General features: G+C 34.2%; 1 protein-coding gene across 6 annotated transcripts in view; it reads right to left on the bottom strand.

The window, feature by feature from the left end:
• The window catches only part of DACH2 (dachshund family transcription factor 2), a 501,910-nt gene that overhangs the window by 291,223 nt on the left and 188,873 nt on the right, over positions 1-21,814 (bottom strand). The gene's annotated exons all lie outside the window — the stretch shown is intronic.

Raw genomic sequence — 21,814 nt, 5'->3', positions numbered from 1 at the left:
GGAAAAGAACGTGAAACATATATATATATAATATATATGTATCTGTATAACTGAATTGCTCTGCTGTATACCTGAAACTAACATTGTAAATCGACTACACTTCAATACAAAATAAGAATTAAAATAATAATAAATAAATCAATAAAAAGTTGCACCTGATCCCTGTATTAATATATGCTAGTGAGATCTGAGACAGTGACTCATAGAATTATCACCGTATAGAATCTGAGTGATTAAGTCTCTGCCCAGCATGCCAGAGATAAGGGGTAAAAATCTGCTCTGTAGAATAAGACCTGATGTTTATTAGCACTTCCACAGCTGCTGGGAGCCCACAAGGCACAAAGAACCCTCACTCTCAGTAGGTCTTTTTTTTTTCCTACCTATTATTAAACCAGGCTGTATAACCAGCAGTGTATTCTCTTGGAGTGACTGTGCTAACAAAACCTGCCACCTTTGCAATCTAGGCTGTCTTTTCTCACAGATTGATTGGTGTTTTTAACTGATGAGTTGAGGCTAAACTTATAACATTAACCTAACTGAGTCTATTTGCACATTCTTCACGCTGGTGTGAGCAGTTAAGAAATTCAAGTTGCAAATGTTAATCCATAAAATAATAAAATAGAAAGTCAGTATCTGGCTTCCATCTTGTACCCTAATACAGTCAGTGTACTGAATGCATCATTTGGAAGCTGTCACCACAATGAAGAGACTTATAAGTCACTGAACATTAGGATCAAGTCATTCTCAAGTCACGCAACATATTTCAAATACGACTTTCTAATGTTGCCTAAGATATCGCTGTTGCTTCTCAGTAGAAATGTAGTTTACAAAGCTGAATAATAGGGATTTTGACAAAATACTGCAAAATACCATATTAAATAACCCAAGCCACGAAAATGTATGAGGTTCAGATAGAGAACATTTCCAAAAATGACTTTCTGTTCACAAAGAAATTTAAGTTAAACCTCACTCTATCAACTTTGCAGTAGCAAAGTGCTCCATCAATGTAAGACAAACTCTGCTTTTAAATGAAGGCAACCTCTAGCAACCTTACACAGAGGTACCATTACCCAGTTCATTTGTCATACACTGTGCTAGTGTTATTTTCTTTCATTGTACATCAATATTGTATATCAATCTAGCACGAAAGAGTCTGTTTTTCTCATTTAATGTTTCAATTTCATAAACTGACTCTCCTCTCCCTCTTTCTACTAGATTCTGGGCCGTAATTTATTTTATTTAATTCAGGGTTGCTATCCTGTATGCCCTTGCCCTGTTTTATGGCTTCCTAACTCTTGTAAGGAATAGTGATAAGAGAAATATGCCATTTACATCAAATGCCCTAAAGGATCCCAAGATCACTGAACAATGTTAATCAGGTTATATCCAGTCATTAGAAGAAGGTACATTATTTTGTTGAATGATCTTCACCAAATCTATACTTCCTGAGTGCTTCTTTGTGTCTTTCTATTTGTTACAATTCAAGCCTACTGACTTTATTAGTCCACCTGATTACTCTTTGTACTCCTTCAACATAAACATTTCAGTGCTGTCTTCATGCTCACAATCACTTTTAGACAGGCTGCCTCCAGAGGAAAGCAGCCTGATGCACCCTTTACTTTCAAGACCTGGTTGTTGACAGTATACTTTAGAGTTTAAACAGTTCTGTTCCAAATTTCTTGGTCAATTTCACGATTTGATGGAGCTCTTTTCCAATAAGCTGGCTCAGGCTCAGGAGGCATTAGATTACAGGCCTCTTAGTCTGGTGGTTGTAACTTAAATCCAAGACTTATAAAATTTGGTCAAATCTCCCACTATCAGATATGTATTGAGGAATTCAGGGCTAATGTCACAAATGGCTTGGTAGTATTTACTATGTATGCTTTAAGCTAAGGGGATCATATTCTCTATCCTAACACTCTTTTCAGTTTATATGATGTTAATATGATTGTGAGGCTCCCCAAAATAAGGTCATGAAGGCAGCACATGTGTCTGTTTTTGTCACTGTATCCTGAGCAATACTCATGGTGTCTAGCACACAGTAAGAGCTAGTAAATGTGTAACTAAATCAGTTACTAAATAATGATCAGAAATATTATTTCACCACTGCTACAGTTTCCAAATATTCCTTAGATTGCTCTATTCTTGATCACCTGAATAGAAAGTCAATTGCATCATTTAATCCTTAGGTAATCATTTTTAAACCTTGGACTCCACAATTATAAGAACTTCAAAAATATGATTTAATCCAATCTAACTATGTACAAGGTTAAAGAAGGGTAGATGCCACTGCCTTATCTCCGACAGGCCCTACAAGCATCAAGGCCACTCAAGGGCTAAAGGTTCCTGGAGTTATACATGTGCAATGACAGTATCACTTATTCAATCATCCAATAAACAAACATGCACTAAGTGCCCATTTAGGGTGTCTGGCACTGAAACTAGGTATCAGGGTCACAGGGGTTAAAATCTAAGCTTGACAAAGGCAAGAGTTTTGGTCTGTTTGTTCATTGATACATGCTTCTGCCTTTGAGGAGCTTAAGGTCTAGTGGTAGAGATGTATTTAATCTGTTATTTAAAATGTATGATTAACTCTTTAGTGGGTCCGACTGTGTGATACATCCTTCCAAACTTGTTTAAACTTATCAGTGAGCAAAATCATATTCAGATGACTTTGTTTATGCTCTTGGAAAGACGACTTGGACCCCTAAAGTAAATTAATTAAGAATCAAGTTTGTTAAAGTGCTTTATGATCAAAAGAACTCCCTACTAATAAAAGATAGGTTTATTCTTACTTTCAGACCTAATGATCCTCTGTAGTAAGACAGTCCTAGCACCAAAGTTTCTGCATCTCTTTTCAAAGAAATCAAGCCTGACAATGTGATGAAAGACCATGGAGGACTCATAGGAAGTTGGGATAGATCATTCTTGATAGATGATCCTACCATACTTCTTATCTGTAAGAGCTTTATTACCATCAGGAATATATTTACATATTAATCAAGACAAATAAACATGTGGTGATTTAACTAGAAAACTGTTATTTGGATGACAATTTAATCAGCATAGGTTGAAAGGTCCATCATTGCAGCATCCTGTTTCTGCTAAAATATTGATTGCGTTACTGATTTCAGTAAGGCTTTATTTTACAGGGCACAAATAACCATGTAATTACTCTTTAATTGAATGATAATTGCTTGTTGGCAATTATTTGTTTTCAGTTTAATTACGAAGTTATTTGTACTCTGTAAAATAAAGCAGGCCCTTTTTAAAGTTCCCATCCAAATGGCTCCGTGGATATAATATCCATGAACACCACAAATGAAAGTTGTTAAGGTACAAGGCAAACAACCCCCCAAAATAGCAAAACTATTATTAAATAATTCAGCTAAATCTTTGAGAGCACTGGGTTTGTAAAATCAACATTAGGTGTAACATTTACAGCTGGTTTGGAGGGAAATAATTATACCAAACAATCATGATTTCCCTTCATTCTGTAAACTTCTTTAGAAGACATGAAATAGTAACTTAGCCTCCTGAGATTAAAGAATAAATCAAATCATAATACGCATCAACAATATTTCATTTTTCTGCAGTTGAAGTAGATTACATTAGAGTATTAACTCAAAGTTTATAAACTTTGTAGACTTGGCAGCTCCTTAAGAAGGAAATCCAGTAGGTCTTCTGATGTCAACAAGATATGACACATTCTGTGATATATCTATTCCAATTTGCAATTAAGTAGCTGATATTTTGGTCATTAAGATTATGAAATTTCACTGTTGGAGTTATTTTTATTTCATCTCATCAGCCATTTTTTATATGGATCAAGGAGTAAGTAACTGAGTAAGGTGAGGTATTTTGTTATTTCAAAGAAAAAATGTCTTATGAATAAATTAATCAGTGATGTTATGAACTTTCAAGACATTTAATAAGTCATATGATCATCACATGATTTAGCAAGGAATCACAAGTCATGAAATGACTCATCAATGAAAGCTTGGCTTCCTACTCCTTAAAGAAATGCTCATAGCAGCCTGGGACAAACTGAGCAAATTGCTGAGGATGTAGAGGCAGTTAAGTGTGGTATTAGCAGCAACTTGTAAAGACCACTGCAGCTGGATTCCTGAAGTGGGACCTGTTAGCAATGACCTGGGATTCACTTTTCAGAGCCATCACTGATATTGAAAATCCCCTGGGATTATCCCCAAATGTGTCATTTTTTTCAGTTACATTAGAAACCAAGAAAACCAAGAAAACCAAGAATGACATTCGCTTTGAAGGTATTGTTTACCTAACTGTGAGAGTGCTGCTCTGACTTTCAATATGCTTGTGAAATTAAACAAGAATCTTTTTCTGTCAGAACAATGACTTTTAATTGCATCATGGATTAATAATAATCTCTTAGGTCTGACATTTATTACAACATTTCAAGGATGCCAATGGTAGTTAAACTCTACCTGACCTTTCAGTGTTTATGAAGAGAAACAAACTCTGACCTCACAGCAACCTAAATCCATCTTCTCTCAGTGTTGGCAAACTGATCAGTTGTCTAACTATTGCACTGGATTGTATTCCCAACCAGATCAAAGGCAGCAGTAACCAATTCAGCACCCGGGAAAAAGTCATCCATGCAAAATGGGCAATTAACATTAATCATATATGAAATTGTTCAAGCTGATAACTGGAACCTGGTCACTATGGTAACTCTCATAAAATGGTGCTTATGTTAAACTGGGCGTCAATCTGCTCTTGGTTCATGGGAACTTAAAGTGTGGCTCATCGTGTCTCTAGGAGCTATCAAGGAACAAAAAAACACACCAGTGGCAAGATCATTTATATTCCATTACCATTTACTCCCTTTTTCAGTGCTTATAGGCATATCCAAAACTTAAATTTGAATATATTAAAAGCATCAACATCAGCATTCTATCAGAGTTAGGGAAGTTAGGGAAATTATCTTTAATATAAGGGTGTTCAGGGGATGAAGGAAACCCCCCCATGTTAGGGTCATGCATTCAATATCAAGGATCATGTAGAAATAATTAATGTTTTATGCATTAATCTTATAATACTAATCAATTGAATTATTTATAGTTATTATTTTAAATTGTGATATTTAATTCCTTTGCTAATGCTGAATTTCTGTTTTTCCTTCAATAAAAAAATAAATCTGATGTAATAAGACAATTTAAGGGTTGGCTACTCACTTGATAGAAAGTATAAATGTGAAGCTATTTTATACTTCATTTACTTAACTCTGCTCCCTCTTTAAGTTAAATGTGCTCTAGGCCTGGTGTTAGCAACTTTAAACAAGTTTACTCTTTGTCATAAACTGACTGAATTCAAATAAAGGTCTTAGTATAATTAACAAAGATTGTATAACAGAAATGCTGGCATATGACTTGAATTCTTAGTGGCCTCTTTTCGTTCTGCTCATGTAATTCCTATTAACATCAGTAGAATCAACGCACCTTAGTAAATCTCAGAGTAAATCAAATTAAATTGACATTTCCTCTTCTAAAGCGTATCATATCACTGTCAGACACAATGTTTTTAAAATAGAGGCATTCTTGAATTCAAAGAATATGTCACTGTTCAAAAATTTGATATTCAGGGAATGGTTAGAAGTTAACATTCACATTTGGATGCATTCCACTGGCATTGCAAATTCAAAATACACCTCCCCAAATCCCACTCTCCACACCTTCCTTCTCTTGTTTTGTCAGCCTTATAGGCATGCTTTTGGTTGCCAAAACTATAAGCTGCAGGGTAATTTTGATTCTCTCTCGTCTTCTCCTTTCACTTTCAGTCCCCAATATTTTTGCCCCATTGTAATATGTGTTGCAAATTTCCATCACAGTCCTTTCCTATTTCTAACACACTATGTAAGACCCTCATCAATTCATGCCCAAGTTATTTTCAACAGGTTGCTTCATTGCTCCAATCCACTTTACATAAACTGTGCTATGAATTGTAGTGAAATTTAGGTCCCTTTCATTATGTCGTTTTTTGCCCTAGAACCTTCAATACTTTCTGACTGCATACAAAATAAAATCTAAATGTCTTAAGTCTGGTGATCTGCCCCAATATATCTTTCTTCTCTTTTCTCCAATTACTTCTTAAATGAATGTTGCATTCCAGCTGGATGAGTAGATTCACTATCTGCTAAGCTTATTATTTGACCCTAGAAGCTTTTCACTGTGAAATATCTTCAAGGTATTAGGGTTCCTGGGGACAAGTTTTGTGAAGCTCCACTGCTTTGGGAAGGCTTCAGTATAACCTGCTATAAATGCTGCTGAAAGGCCAGTGCCTTTTATTTTGCATCATCATACAAGCTTTCTTTAAGATTATCACAAAGGGAACTTCAGAACCAATATTAAAGGAGCATGTCACAACTAGCCAAAATATGATTTTTCATGTCTGGCAAATGAAGTCCCATTGGTAAATGTCCATCTGTGAATAACCCCATGATGATCTCAATAATCAACATTTCATGTTTGTATGTCAATCAGGAAATGCAGGAGTACGGTGTTAATATCACAACTCAGGAGGGCTTAGGAAGTTGAATAAGATTTTTAAGAAGCTGATCACTACTAACCTGACTACATCAGTCTCTATGGTTAGGGATATAACCTGGAAGCACACCTGCAGTTGATAAATACAGAAGCCAATTTGCTTGCTGATTTAAAATCTTTTCAAAATTTTGCTCGACATGGATAAATATTAACAACTCACATTAAAACAAAACTACTTTAAATAATCTTAGATATTCAGTATGGTGCAGTGGGAAGCACTAGGAGTTAAGCCTGAGTCTAATTCCAGTTGTGGTAGACAGAATTCCAAAACTCTCTTCCATCCCAAGGTTTCCAACCCTAATTGCTAGAACTGTAAATGTAATGAGATATTAGGTTATATTACATGGCAAAGGGGATTTTGCAGATGTGGTTAAAGTACCTAATCAGTTGACTCTAAGTTAATTAAAAAAGAGATTATCTAAGTGGATCCAATCTAATTACATGAACATTTTAAAAATGAAGACGAAATCAGAGAACATAGCATTACCAGTTTGAAGATGGAGAGGACTGTGTGTCAAGGAATGCAGGTAGCTTCCAGAAGCCAAGAGCAACCCTAGGCTTGGTTGCAAGGAAACCAAGGAAGGAAGCCAGCAAGGAAACAGGTATACAAGTCTTACAATGGAAATGAACTAGATTCTGCCAACAACTAAAAGGGTGAGCAGATTCTACCCCAGAGCCTCCAGATGAGAGTACACCCTGACCGACATCTCAATTTCAGTCTTGTAAGACTGTGAACACAGACAAACCTCTCCAGACTTCTGGCATATAGAACTGTAAGACAATAAATGGGTGTTTTAAATTGCTAAATTTGAAGTAATTGGTGGCACAACAACAGAAAACTAATATACCAGTGTTGCCATTATTAAGCTGTGTGACCTCAGACAAATTACATGACTATTCTAAATGTATTATCTCAGTTAAGATTAGAGATGTAAATTAAATAATCTATGAATTTGATCATTAGAAACATGTTACATTTCTGGTCAAAAGCAGATAATTAATTCATTAACTTCAAGGTATACATAGTTTTCTACTTTATTGTACATCTATTTTAGCTTATATTTTAAGTTGTTGGATGGGGTCTATGGAAAATTACTCAAAAAAGAGCAAAATATATGTATAATATCATAACAGTATACTCACCTGATAATTTGTGTAGATAATTAGTCAATATATATAAACATCAGTTTGAAAAGCTAAAAGTGATATGAAACTTAAAAGGAAGGAAATTGTGACAAATGTTCTAATATAGATGAACCTTGAGGACATTACAATCAGTTAAATAAGGCACTCACAAAAAGACAAATGCTATATGATTCCACTTATATGAGGTACCTAGAGTAATTAAACTCAGAAACAGAAATTAGAAATGTCTTTGCCAGAGGATGGGAGGAAGGGGAAATAGGAGTTATTTTTCAATGGATATAGAGTTTCAGTTTTGCAAGGTCAAAAAGTTCTGGAGATGTGCTGCACAGCAATGTGAAAATAGTCAACATGACTGAACTATACACTTAAAATGGCATAGATGGTACATTTTATATTACATGTATTTTACCAAAATTTTTATGTAAGTAAATAAATTAACTGGTTAAGAGGATACATTTTGTTATATGCATTTTATACCATTTTTAAACTGCTATATAAATGTAACAGATGTTAATATGCTTGCAGTTATTGAGTTAAATTTCCACTGAAATCATTCTGAATGCCAAAAAAAAATGTCTAGCAAGAGAAATATACCCTGTAGTTTACATATTAGAAAAGTCATTTTCTCATCCTAATGCTACTCCTGAAAGGATTATCAACTCTGCTAACCATCTCCTACCACATACTTAATTTAGGTCACGAGAACTCCTTACTTGTAAGGCAAAATTCAAGAGTACAACCTTTACATTTTAATTTCACAATTCTAATTTTTCTAGAGGTAACTTTAATACATGTTTATGCACCAATTTCATTCTCATTTTTTCTTCTCTATTCCTTACTTTGACAGGAAAACATTCTTAGGTGTTTCTCCCCTCAAAAAACTTTGCCCCCTTATTTCTTTCTTGCTTTGAAATAATAAAGACAATTTTCATCAAGGATGGAATAGTTCCTAGCTGTTGACTAGGAAATAGAGAACTAAATTTTCATTTTCTTTGTTGCTGATTGTGGCATAATCATGTATAAATTGCTAAACTTTAGTAAATAGACATGAAGATCTTTCAGGTGGCTGTGGCAGTAGACAGATACATAAGGTTCCTTGCCCTCCCTCACTTTGATTTTGAAGTCAAGTAAACTTGGGTAGATTCGAATATCACAGGTAAAACAACACAGTGCAGCCTCCATGCAGATTAACACACGTTTCTAAAAAGTCATTTTTCTTCCTAAATCATGGTTTCCATGAGGCAGCACAATTCAATAGGCCAGCAAGGGACTGTGAGCTCAGAAACTGATTAAATATTTTGGTGCAATTGATTCAGTTTGTGACCCTGAGAAGCTCAACCTCTCTAAGCCTCAGTTTCAGCATCTGCTAAATGGGTACCAAAATAATTTGATTCAGGGAATTGTGAAGAATTGGAAATTCCTCTAATATCCTCCACAATAAAATAGTGTGCAAGAAGAGAAATGAAACAGCCAATGTGTGGGCAACTTTGAGCAGAATTTTCTAATTTAAATTGATTCTTACTTTATATAGTCATGGTGTGGTGCACTATACAATTACGTTGATAATATTTTTATAGGGGTATCCCTGAAGCTGGTTTTAGTTTCTTTTTTAACTGTACAAAGTTAAAAACACTATCACTTTCAGCATTCAATTCTCAAAATATCCTTTTACTTCACTGTCTTCAAGTAAACAAACTTACCAAATCTGGTGAAGATTATTTTCCTATTTCCTTCCAGGTTCTCCTCATCCAATATGAATAAACTCTTCCCACAAAAGAGAACCCTCTCCAGAAAACACGGTATTGTCCCCTGTACCTATAATTTAAGTCTTTTCATTGACTATAGAAAAAAATAAAACCAAGGCAATTTGCATATTTAAGAGTCTACTTTTTAATGTTCCTTCATAAGTCCATTTGACTCCCACTAGAATGTTTTACCACTTTCGGAAGCGAAATGAAATCAATAGCAACCGTGGTTAATGTGGGTCTCTACTTCAGGTGAGAATTTCTTTGATAATATTGATGACAAATTGATCTCATAGCTCTTCCTAGCAACAAGACAAGGTTGCAAAAAGGGCAGTGTGATCCAGGTCCTTAAAACTGACTTCTAACTAATGTAAAATAAGCTTGAAACCAAACTTCACTAGTTTATCCGTAAGAAAGTTTTTTTTTTTATCCCTTAACTGAGATACTGGGGATTGAACCCAGAACCTTGTTCATGCCAAGCATATGCTCTACCACTGAGTTCTACCCACCCTCCTAAGTTAACTTTAGATTCTAACCCTATACAGGCCTGTAAGAGTGGGATACATCATTGTGGATATGTTTCTGATGGCTAAACCCACGGCACAGTTCAAGATCAGAAAAATGGCTGACAGCGCTCAAAATGGAACCCATAGCTGTACTGTGAGAAAATGGATATATACGCACTCTTCTGTTCACTGTTTAACACTTGAAAGCACAAAATTTATCCCCAAATATAAGGAGGGAAAGGAAGTAAAACAACATTAGAAACCTTTTCAAAGCTGACATGAAGGAACTGTATTTATAAATGAGAAATTAAAGTGAATATTTATTCTAGGGAGTTTTCTTTTTGTCTCTTATTTCATGCCTTATCCAGTCCATTACTCTTACATTAATACCATTCTCATTATTGTTCTAGAAAATACTTTTAGTGACAGAATTTCACAGTGTATGTATTCATTGTCTTTGGACTTTCTCTTTCGGGGGATTATTTATTTTCTGCTTTGAGAGAATGCTATTTTCTGGCACAGCAGGCCAGACAGTAACAAATATGCTATTAAATAACACCCCCTCAAGGCAGGAGGATAGAGACAGAAGTAAACTTTTATATCTTAAAATTAAATGTGTTTCCAAAAAAAAAATGTTTCATCACTGATAACTTCTACTACAAATTCAACTAACAGGTTTCTATTACATAATTGCTAAACATAATTTAAAGCTTGCTCTAAGCACTAGAAACCTGTTGAGTGTTTCTCCTTTTTGAGAAAGAAATAATATTTATCAATGTCAAAACCATGGAAGATTTAAAATTCTTAAACACTTTTGGCAATTTAACCCCATCAGTGGGATGTACTGAGGGCAATGTAACATCCACCTCAGAAAAGAGCTGGTGATGACCTCACTCTAACCCTCTTTCCATCTTCAGAACAGCAAGGCATTTCCCACATTTAAGCATCATATGAATGTCAATTAAGTTCATCTCAGCACTATGGTAAAGGTAGCAGCTTGGCCCACTCTGCCTGTTAAAAAAAAATTCAATGTAAATAGAATATAGCTACTTGTCTAGACTCTAAACTTCTTGTTGATAGGGGCTATATGTTATTGCATCAGTATTGCTTGAGTGTGCTGAACATAATTCTTGGTACAAAGTAAACATCAGGAAGGAAGGAAGGAAGGAAGGAAGGAAGGAAGGAAGGAAGGAAGGGAATTATTTTTCATGTTTTATCAGGATACTTTGTACTGTGCTATTTGCGCACTTTTATGAGTTTCCTTTGGAGCTTTGGAGATAAAAGTAAGGGCCAAATATATTGAGTTTCTCCTAAATTCTCCCAGAACTGGTTTAAAACACCAAAAAATTAACAGGTGGCAGAGTTATCAATTAGTGCAACAGAGGGGGATTCACACTGATTTTTTTTGTGTGATCTGCACTTTTAAAACAAAACACTTTTGAACATCGGCAGGATATAAAAATTGAAAAATATTTTCCTTTAGTTGCCTATTTAGATGAAAGGATTGATTGTGCTGCCAAATGCACTTGGTTAGAAAAGCCAACCACAAGTTTCACTTGCAACTTGGGAAGCAAGGTCAGCAAGGTAACACGGTTTCTATTTAATTCTCAATTTACATTAAGCCACAGGAAAATTAATCATTCCAAATAAGCTTCAAAGTAACAGTGAGGAAGGAAGGGGTTTTGCATTTTCCTAAACCCTTGCTGAGATGCTATTGTATCCTTTATCTTCCTGTCTTCCAGAAAGTTCGTGGTTGTGTTTAACTTAAACTATTCATTTACCCTTCAGATATAGCATATTATGAGATGCTTTTCAATGACTATTAGCTGCTAAAGAGTACAAACTGTCTGACAGCTTCCTTTAAATTCTTGCAGTTACAGGAGCATTTCACAAACCCATCTTCACAACTGCACACATTATAATTTACACATTAAATACAACAGGGTTTCACCTTAGGCCTGTGGCCAAGAATAATCATTTTAAATCTTTTTATCCTTTAGTAAAAAGATAATTATAAATGTGAAAGTGGCAGCAAAGGAAAGGTGTTAAGAAAGCATTTAAAATAATCTCCTCCATTTGAATACAAGCAGGCAGATTAAGAAGAGAATTAGAAGGGGGCGGCAAATCAATTTTGGGGGTGAGAGGTAACGTGTCAAATGCAAAGCATGACATATTCAACTGAAGGTGTGATAGAGTTGTCTAATCGTCCCAAGGACAACCAGCCTGCCTTTGTGCTGGAAGGACAGGAAAACTCACAAACATTCCTTCTTGGAATTAATTGGTAAAAAGCCAACAATGAAATATACATGCAAAAGGTTACTTACTGTTTGTACTTCCCATGAGCTGGGGCTATCTAACAATTCAGCAACTATATTTTGCTTGAAGAGAAATAATATGCTCTTTTAATTTGTCTTTTGTTACAACCCGAATGCATGTAGTCTAATCTTGGCTTCTCTTCCTCCACACTACAGGTGCATCCCTTTTGCTAATTAAACATTAACATTGTGCAATTGTTGGTGCTCTAAAATTGGTGGTTAATCACCTCTGACTAAGAGTACTACAGAAAGTCTAAGTGTTCCAAATAAATTGCAATGAATACAAGATGTTTCCGTCCTCTGAAACATTACACTGGATGTTCATAGTTTATTTTTCAAGATTTCTACTTTAAATGGCATTGTTTTCTTTACAATTTCATTCCTTGAAGGAGTGAATGGTAGTGTGGGATATAAATAAAGGATGTTCCTAAAGGAAGTATGTCATTATTTAGGACCTCAAGTCAAAGACATGGGGATTTTGCTCAAATATTGCTACTTGTAATGTTGGGAAATTCCTTTTCTTTTGTTTTTTTTAATCAGTCCTGAAAAGTACTGATTAATGTTAAAATTTACATCCTCCTATAAGCAAGCATCTATTACTCAAACTGATGCTTTTAATGTACGGAGAAACAGTCATCTACTTCCAAAGCAATGGATATTGGGTTTAAAGAGAATACATACAAAATCATGAAATTCAGAAGTCAAATGTATGTATCAGTGAGTGTGTAGGTACATAAACTGAAACATAGGACCTGAGTGAGAGAAAAAGACCCTGAATTAGATCTCCTGTCATTTGTGCTCTGAAAGCAGTGATGTGCTACAATCAACCTCTACCAGCTTGCAAACACCAATTGTGTGCAACAATCCTTAACTTCACACTGAGGATCTCAAGTTGGTAGCTTGAAACAGGCCATGCTGGGAGTATTCACACCATGGAAATCAGCAAATACCACAAATCAGGGCTCCACTCTCACTCTAACCCCGAGCCAGTTGTTCCAACATTCATCAGCCCACAATTGTCTGAAAAGAAGGCACTGTGGTTATGTTTTCTAAATCAAATAATTCTTCATCTGAAATGACCATTTTCATTGTTGACATAATTGAAGATAAAAACATGTATCTGCAATGAAAAAATCATGAAGAATCACAGTGTAAAGTATCTGAGTAATCTTGGGTGAGTCACTTAACCCCTGGACACCATTCCTCTATATTTGTAAGCTGAAGATGTCAACTTAAATGCCTTCTTCTAGTCCTATGTTTAATAGTATAGAATCTTTGTCATAATACCAAGAAGCATTCACTTGCCTCTATATAGGCCAATTTTTCCTGTCTTTCTATGAGGGGAGATAGCAGTCAGGTGGCTTATGGCGAATTCAATAGCAATTCCTACCTTTTGGAGTCTCAGTTGTTTTTTTTCAATTTGATTTTCCTACATTATGAAGAATTCTTTTCTGTGCATTAACTATCCACAAAGGCAAATGGGTAGCACACTAAACCAATTGCACTCTGAGTAACAATACCCTTACTTCCAGTTAATTTACTTCAAAATTGTTTTTATAATCTGGGTAGGAGATTAAGTCTCCTTTTACTAATCTCCTTTTCCTAAAACTAGAGATCGTCATTCTAAGTAAAGTAAGCCAGAAAGAGAAAGAAAAATACCATATGATATCACTCATATGTGGAATCTAAAACAAAGAAAAAAAAGAGGACAGAGGACACTAATGAACTCATGTACAAAACAGAAACAAACTCGCAGACTTAGTAAACAATCTTATGGTTACCAGGGGAAAGGGGATGGAAAGGGATAAATTTGGAAGTTTGAGTTTGCAAATGTTCACCACTATATATAAAAATAGATTTTAAAATACAAATTCATTCTGTATAGCACAGGGAACTATATTCAATATCTTGTAATAAACTTTAATGAAAAAGAATATAAAAATAAATCTATGTATGCATATGCATGACTGAGACATTGTGCTGTACACCATAAATTGACACATTACAAGTGACTATAATTCAATTTTTAAAAAAAAGAGAGATAAGCTGCCTACGTATACACTGGCAGTTAATGTACAATGTTACTAGATAAGATTTTTGATATTATGCAAACATTGAAAATGCTGATCATCTTTTAAAACTCTAAGTAGATATCATCAAGGGCATAGAAAGGAAGTAAGTTATCAGCCTTTATAACCAGAAATAAATATTTATAAGTAATATGTAAATCAAAATTTACTAGATTGGGAGTGACAAAGACAATGACTAATTGATTTAATATTTCAGAATCTGGGATTATACACTTTTGAGAGAAACGCTATTCAACAAGCAGGCAAAAGCAAACACTCAAGTGCTAAAGAGAAAATATTGGCATATGAATAAATTGGTTTAGGCCATCTCCATATATACTGGTAATTCATGATAATTTATGGGAAATGATAACTATAAAACAGGTATGATTCCTACTTAAAAATTCAAAGTGAAAACATAAAGTCAAAGAGGACTGACTGACACAACACTGTAAACTGACTACTTCAATAAAAAAAAAAAATATATATATATATATATATATATATATATATATATATATATATATATATATATATACACAAAAAAAGTCAAAGAGGACTGTTAAGTAACTGCCAGTTTCTTAAGCAGGGACAGTTCTGAGGACCGATTCACAGTGCAATTAAAAGCATTTCCAAAACATTTAACTGTACTTTTATTATGATAATAGTTACAACTGAAATATATAAGTTTATACATCAAAATATGCCTTATTTTATAATAGTATGTTGCAGAAAATAATGATAATAAACCATAATGATTTCTAACACTGAAAACTTGTGTGGCAAGCACTGTCTGAATCTTTCTACATATCCACTTTATTTAGTCCCAATTTATGAGGTAGGTATTATTATTGTCCCATTTTCCAAAAGAGAAATAAGATGCAAAGATGGGTTAAATAACTTGCACGGGTCACACAGCTAAACTTCCTATTTGCCCATATGAGTCTAGAACTGTGCTGCCCAGTAAGGGAATCAAAAGCCCCATGTGGCCATTGAGCACTTGAAATGTGGCGAGTCCAAACTAAGACGCAGTGTAACTAAAATACACACTGGATTTTGAAGTCTTGGTACAAAAAATAATAATGCAAAATATATCATTAATATTTTTATATTATTACATGTTACAATGATAATACTTTGGATATTTGCAATCAATAAAACATAGTATTAAAAATTAATTTTACTTTTAAAATCTTCCACTTACCTTTTACTTTTAAATGTGGCCACTGGAAAGCTTAAAATTACACATGGGGATCACATTTGTGGCTCACATTATACTTCTATTGGACAATACTGGTCTAGAAGATATATCTTTAAATACTGATGCATCAAATGATGCTCTTGTTTTTTAAACCTCATCTCATTGATATAAACCAAAAAAAAAAGACTCTCTGCAAAAGACAAGATGAAATGAAGAGAGATAATGGTGTCACTCGGACACTCAGAGGTAGAAAAGAATTATGCATAGTGACTTATTCTACAAAAAAAAACACAAGATTAAATATACTGATTGGAAGATGTAAAGTTTGGGAGTTAGGTGCCCCATCACAGCTCTGAAGTTACAACACTTTATTTGTTCATTCCACTCACCTTTGTTGTGACATTGCTTATATCCTAGTCAGATATGCTCATGCGATGCTCCAATTTAAAATTTAATTGCTTTCTTTTCCTAACTATATTTCAAATTCTTTGAGGATGCCTGCATCTTTAATATTTACTCACATACATCAGTGATGCTATAAAAAAGTGTTGGAAAAAAATTATATAAATAAAAATATAAAATAAATAACTGCATATAATAAAGACCCAAATTAAAAATATTTTGGCATGTTAAAAAAAGTGTTGAGCTTTTAGTAGGCACTCATTAACTATTTGTGAGTTTTCAAAGTTGACCCAGAAAAAAAAAATTCTAATTTAGGAACAATTATAGAGCCAGAGCTGTCCTTAAAGACAAATAAATTTTAAAACTCTACTTCCTGATACCTTTTTTCATTTGCTAAAGCCTGGTTCCATTTATGCAAAATGTCACAGCTACATCATCCTGTAACTTTGTTATACTATTTGCTCCCTTACAGTGATAAGGATTTCACGGCCATTCAGAAGTAGGCAGAGATAACATTCATGGTCAGACTAGAGCAGGACTAGCACTCACTCTATTTAGGTCACACTAATGGGCTGAAAGCACCTTGTGGCCTTCTAAGTCAAAAGGCACGAAATAGACCTCAAAGAATTATGACCAGAGTTTGACTTTGGGACCTTGCTTTGGACAGATCATTTGTCAGGGCAATCAAGATTGCTTCTGCCTTAGTCTCATTCTAAAATCCAAGTGAAAAGGTCTCTAGGAACTGATAGAACTGTCCAGCTCATACCCTTCACCTATCTATTGCATTACTATTATGAAGGCTCTTACTTGCTGCAGTTATGTGACAAAGAAACATAGATGTTTTAAAGTCTTTTAATATCATGTAGACTAACCAGGTTTTGAGCCTATTGCCAACTGTACCTAGGCAAGTGATTTGATACTAAGCAAGTCATTTAACTTCTACATCTCTTCAATACATAATCTGCAAATTGGAAGGATTAACATCTACCTCTTATATTTGTAAAAATACACACACACACACACACAAGCACACATGAGAGACAATACATTCCTGCATGGTAAATAGTCTAATAATAGCGCTTAATAATTTGACAGCTATTATTGTTAGTAGTGCTGTAATTAAGAATCTTAGAACTGTTAAATTGATATTGTTTATTTAATTGGTATAACATTTGCTTTCACTGTAATATAGTACATAATGTACCATATTTTGCTTTTCTTAAACTTCTTATTCATATTATCTGAGTAATACTCCTTAGAACCCCATTAGCAGCCAAAGTGTTAAACCACAAATGATAGCATAGGGGAAAAAATACTCCTTATGGTTCATTCAGTGTTTATATTCACTTATTTTTCCTCTTTATCACACTTAACTGAAGACTAATGCAGGCATTTTTACTTGCACATTCTGTGAACCTGAGACAATAAGGAAGATCATTTAAAATGGTTTTAGAGTGAGGAGAAGCTATAACTCAGTGGTAGAGTGCATACTTAGCATTGTGACGTCCTGAGTCCAATCCCCAGGACCTCCATTAAAATAACTAACTAACTAAATAAACTTAATCCTCCCTAACCCCCCAAAAAACAAGAAAGCCCATAAACAAAATAAGTAAAATATTTTTAAAAGTATATAAAAAATAAACTGGTTTTAGAGATAGTTGTGTTGTAGCAGAAGATATTTGAGTCATTCATAGCTGCTAGGGGATATAGTACATACACATAACTGGAAATATTAAATCAGGTTTCAGAATACTATGTTTGTTTTATTTGTTTCTTTGTTTTTGTTTATTTAAGTAGAACACAAAGGCAAGAGAATTTACCATTAGAAAAATAAAATTATGATATGAGTGGTTTTGTATTTTAAAATAGAGAGGATACTTAGATGTTTGAAGACTCATGTATTTGATATTTTATTGAAATGCAAAATGTAGCTTACATGGCATTTGGTAAAACTCCCTCATCTTGCTGATTAATAAACGGAAAGCCAGGAGAAGTGAGGTGATCAGTAAAGGTCACCTAACAAGTGTGCTGCAGAGTCAAAACTAGTGTCTAGTTCTATCGCTTCTACTCTTCTTTGTTTAATCCTCCTTAAATTTTGAGAGCATCCTTTTGACACTTAAAAGACAACATTTTCAAAATTACTGTTTTCATGGTCAAAACACACTCTCAAAATATTTCCATAGGGTGATGGGTGGGAAGGAGAGAGACTCTCTCTGTGAAAATAAAGGGTGGAAACATTTTGAAAATGCTATGAAAACATTTGGCTGCCTTAACAGCCTTAAAACATTTATTTTGGCCACAGTGACTAAAACATTTGCTTCCTTTGGAAATGCTTGCTGCCAAAATAAAGGGGTTTTTTTCATATAGAAGCAAACATGTTATTAAATAACATATGCTGTATTATTATATAAATGATTTGAATATTGATTATGGCCACTCTTAGTGACATCATTGTGCACAGAGGTTGTTTTGTAAACAGACTAGGGATCCTTGGATTGCAAAACTCTCCTTCCTATATAAATTTAACATTCTGAAGTGGCAACTGTATTGCAACAAAATACCTACATGAGTGATGAGAAATTCAGTCATCTTGTTAAGAAGTCTGTCCTGTCCAATGGTTCTGTACATGCAAATAGAACATCTGGAGTAAAAGGCATTGTTTACATCGAACAGCCAGAAGACAGACTGGCAGACTAAACTTTTCACATTTTAGGCTTGCAGTCTTATTTTCTTGCGGAATTATTCTTAAGGATTTCTGTCTATGGAGTGCATAATACCTACTAAGAAGCTCAATCTGCTTCTACTTGGAGTTTATTTCTGATATCTAGCCTGACTTTAATGTATTTTATGTTACCATTTTGGTTAATGGTCAACTCCAATCCTCCAAATCAAGTCACACATAATTTTATGCACTAATCTGTACACACATCAGTTGAGAGGACCTGGCTATGTCGATAAGAGATGGGCTACAATTCTCTACCTAAAAAGTCCATCAGTGTTAAGACTCTAATGTTTACAACAAACAATTGCTCACTTAATTTATAGTCTCACTAGGAAAGCAGTTCATCCTGAAGAAAATGGAAAAGGGAGCCAATTTTTATCATACAAAAGAGTAATTTGATGATTCTCAATCCAAGAAACACATCAGAATTACCTGTGAGGCTTTTAAAAATTACAACTGCTCAGACCTTACTCCAGTCCTACTGAAGTTAAAAAAAAAAAAAAAAGTGAGTTTTAAGCACAGGAAATCATTATAGGACCTAACCATCACATAGCCACCTCAAACTCAGATAACGGAAAGGGACTGAAATATCTGATTCTACTAGAAATGAACAAACTTGACCTAAGTCAATTGTTAGTTACCAGCATTACATTTCTTGGCATTATTATTCAGATATAGTCAGACTATCTGACGATCTATTTCTATTTCTGAGAGCCGTCTTCTGTATTGCTTCCAGATGATGAGACGAGTGATGGCACATTTCTTAAAGATCCACAAGTGCTCCCAGCACAGGGATCAGTAATGGAATTTTACCATTTTTTATCCGCTATTATATTCTACAAAATTAGCCAGGGTTTAGTTTGTTTTTAGAATGAGACATACAATATTTTGCTTACAATGAGTTGGATGTTGACCCAACGAGGCAGAAAGGAGATGTCTGTACTTGTTATTTTTTCTACTTAGGAAGAAAGAATTCAAAACAAATTATCTCCATTTTACAATGTACATAATGTGGGTGTTTTGAAATTAAAACAAATGGAGAGGATCGAAATTGCAAAATGAATAAAAGAACACATGGATATGCCCCACAAATATGTCCAAATGGTAGCAGGCAAAGAGAGTTTTAAGATTCTGCCTAAAGTATACTGTGACTTCCTGGCTTTGATTACATAGCTTTTCCTTAAGTAAACATTAATTACGTAGTAAATATTCTTGTTGTCCAAAGAGGTATTTTCTAGTAATTTTCTAGTCTATTTATTTTAAGGGCTCATGAAAACCATACTAAGTAAACATTCCAAACAATTATAAAGAATAGATTTAGAGAAACTTAAATTCCATCAGCAGAATTTTCTTCTTCTAACAATAAGAAAATATTTTTCCAACTTTATAGCACAATGATGAGCATTTGACATGTAGGAAGATAATATATGATACATCATCTGGGGGAAAAAAATCAGTCAGAAATGTGATGGTGAAAATAGTTTAGCCTAAAATGTAATTTATGAAGTGAAGTCATCTATAATCTTTATCCTCCATTTTGTCCAATATTGTTATTTGCTCATCATGATTCAGGATGCATTCTTCCATAAATATGTAACTAGAGTCTTATTAAACTTAAGAATGAGAACTTTGGAGATTTTTTTTAATGCAGCTACTCTGGAAAGAATTAAAATCTGTATCATCAATCAACTATTCATGAGCATCTACTAAGGACAAGGTCCAATGTCAGGTGATCTGAGTGAGGGACAATAGGAAATGTAAGACATGAATTTTGCCCTCAGGTACTTTGGAAATGTAAAATATGAATTCATGAAAAGATATTTAACAATACAGGGAAATATAACACTAGACCTAAATACAGGTCATTCAGTTCTATGCAGATTCAGAGTAAGAAGATCTCAGTATGGAAATAGATGGGTAAAGTACCCTGCTGGATTACAGGCTATACTCACTGATTCACTGCCTTACAGCTAAGTGCTTGCATCAGTAGGATGTGAGATAAGCAGGGCATATTTCATTAGTGTATCTCTTCTGCAGTTTTGTGTAATAATAACATGTAATTTTAAGTGAATACTTACTATGTACCAGGACTTCTAAGTTCTTTATGAATGTTGAATCATTTCATACTCTCAACAGTATTACAAAGTGTGAACGATTATTGTCCTGCTCATTTTAAAGATCAGGAAACTGTGACTCAAGGGATATAAGTGACTTTCCCAAGGCATACAGCTGTTATGTTGGGGAACTGAGATTTGAGCCAAGGCAATCTGAATCAAGGTCCAGCACACTGACTCACCATGCTATGCTATCTCAAAAGTCCAATAACTTAAAGAACCCTAAAAAATTAAAGCTGTAAGGAAGCTTAGGGAACAGTTAGTGCAAGTTCTTCCTTGTGGGGAAGGAAAACTAAAGCCCAAAGAGACAAAAGGGCTTGCCTGTCTATGATCACACAGCTAGTTAGAGAGAAACTATGACTGCAACCCATGTTTACTGGTTTCCAGTCCATGGCTCTTTCCATGAGAATCAGTATAATCCCTTTAAGCATTTCTTCTTTACTTCATTTTTCCAATCTGTATTATGCATGTCTATAATTATGAGTTGAACTAGATTGTGTATAAGCAAAAGTAAATGGAAACACTAAGATATAAAGTGTGATATATAAAGTATGATAGATGGCAGATAGATGCATAGAGATATAAATAAGATAGATATACAGATAAAAATATGTAATACCTACCAAAATACTGAAAGTAGATATTATTATCCTCAATTTACAGATTAGGAATCTGAGGCTCCTAGAGTTTAGAAAACTAGCCTAATGTCACACAGCTAGTAACTAAATTCAAAATAAGGTCTGCCTGACTCGAAACTCCTGTGTGATTTGTACTATCTGAGTAGTGGTTCCAATAAGAAAATATTTTACAACTTTAACTCCATACAGAAAAAACTTTGTGTGCTTTTCTTTGATGATAAAGATCAGAAATTATTTTGCTAATTGATATGTGGTTAGTAAGAATGATTTTAATTAAGAGATCGTTTATAATTACACAGTGCATTGTTTTTAAAAAGTTATTTTTACAAAAATGCATGCTATGATACAGAAGAGAAATTTTTCAACCTAAACTCTCGT

This window comes from Camelus bactrianus, chromosome X (assembly GCF_048773025.1).
Source record: "Camelus bactrianus isolate YW-2024 breed Bactrian camel chromosome X, ASM4877302v1, whole genome shotgun sequence".
Lineage (NCBI taxonomy): Eukaryota > Metazoa > Chordata > Mammalia > Artiodactyla > Camelidae > Camelus > Camelus bactrianus.
The sequence above is the reverse complement of the archived record's forward strand: the minus strand, read 5'-3'. Positions and strand labels throughout refer to the sequence as shown.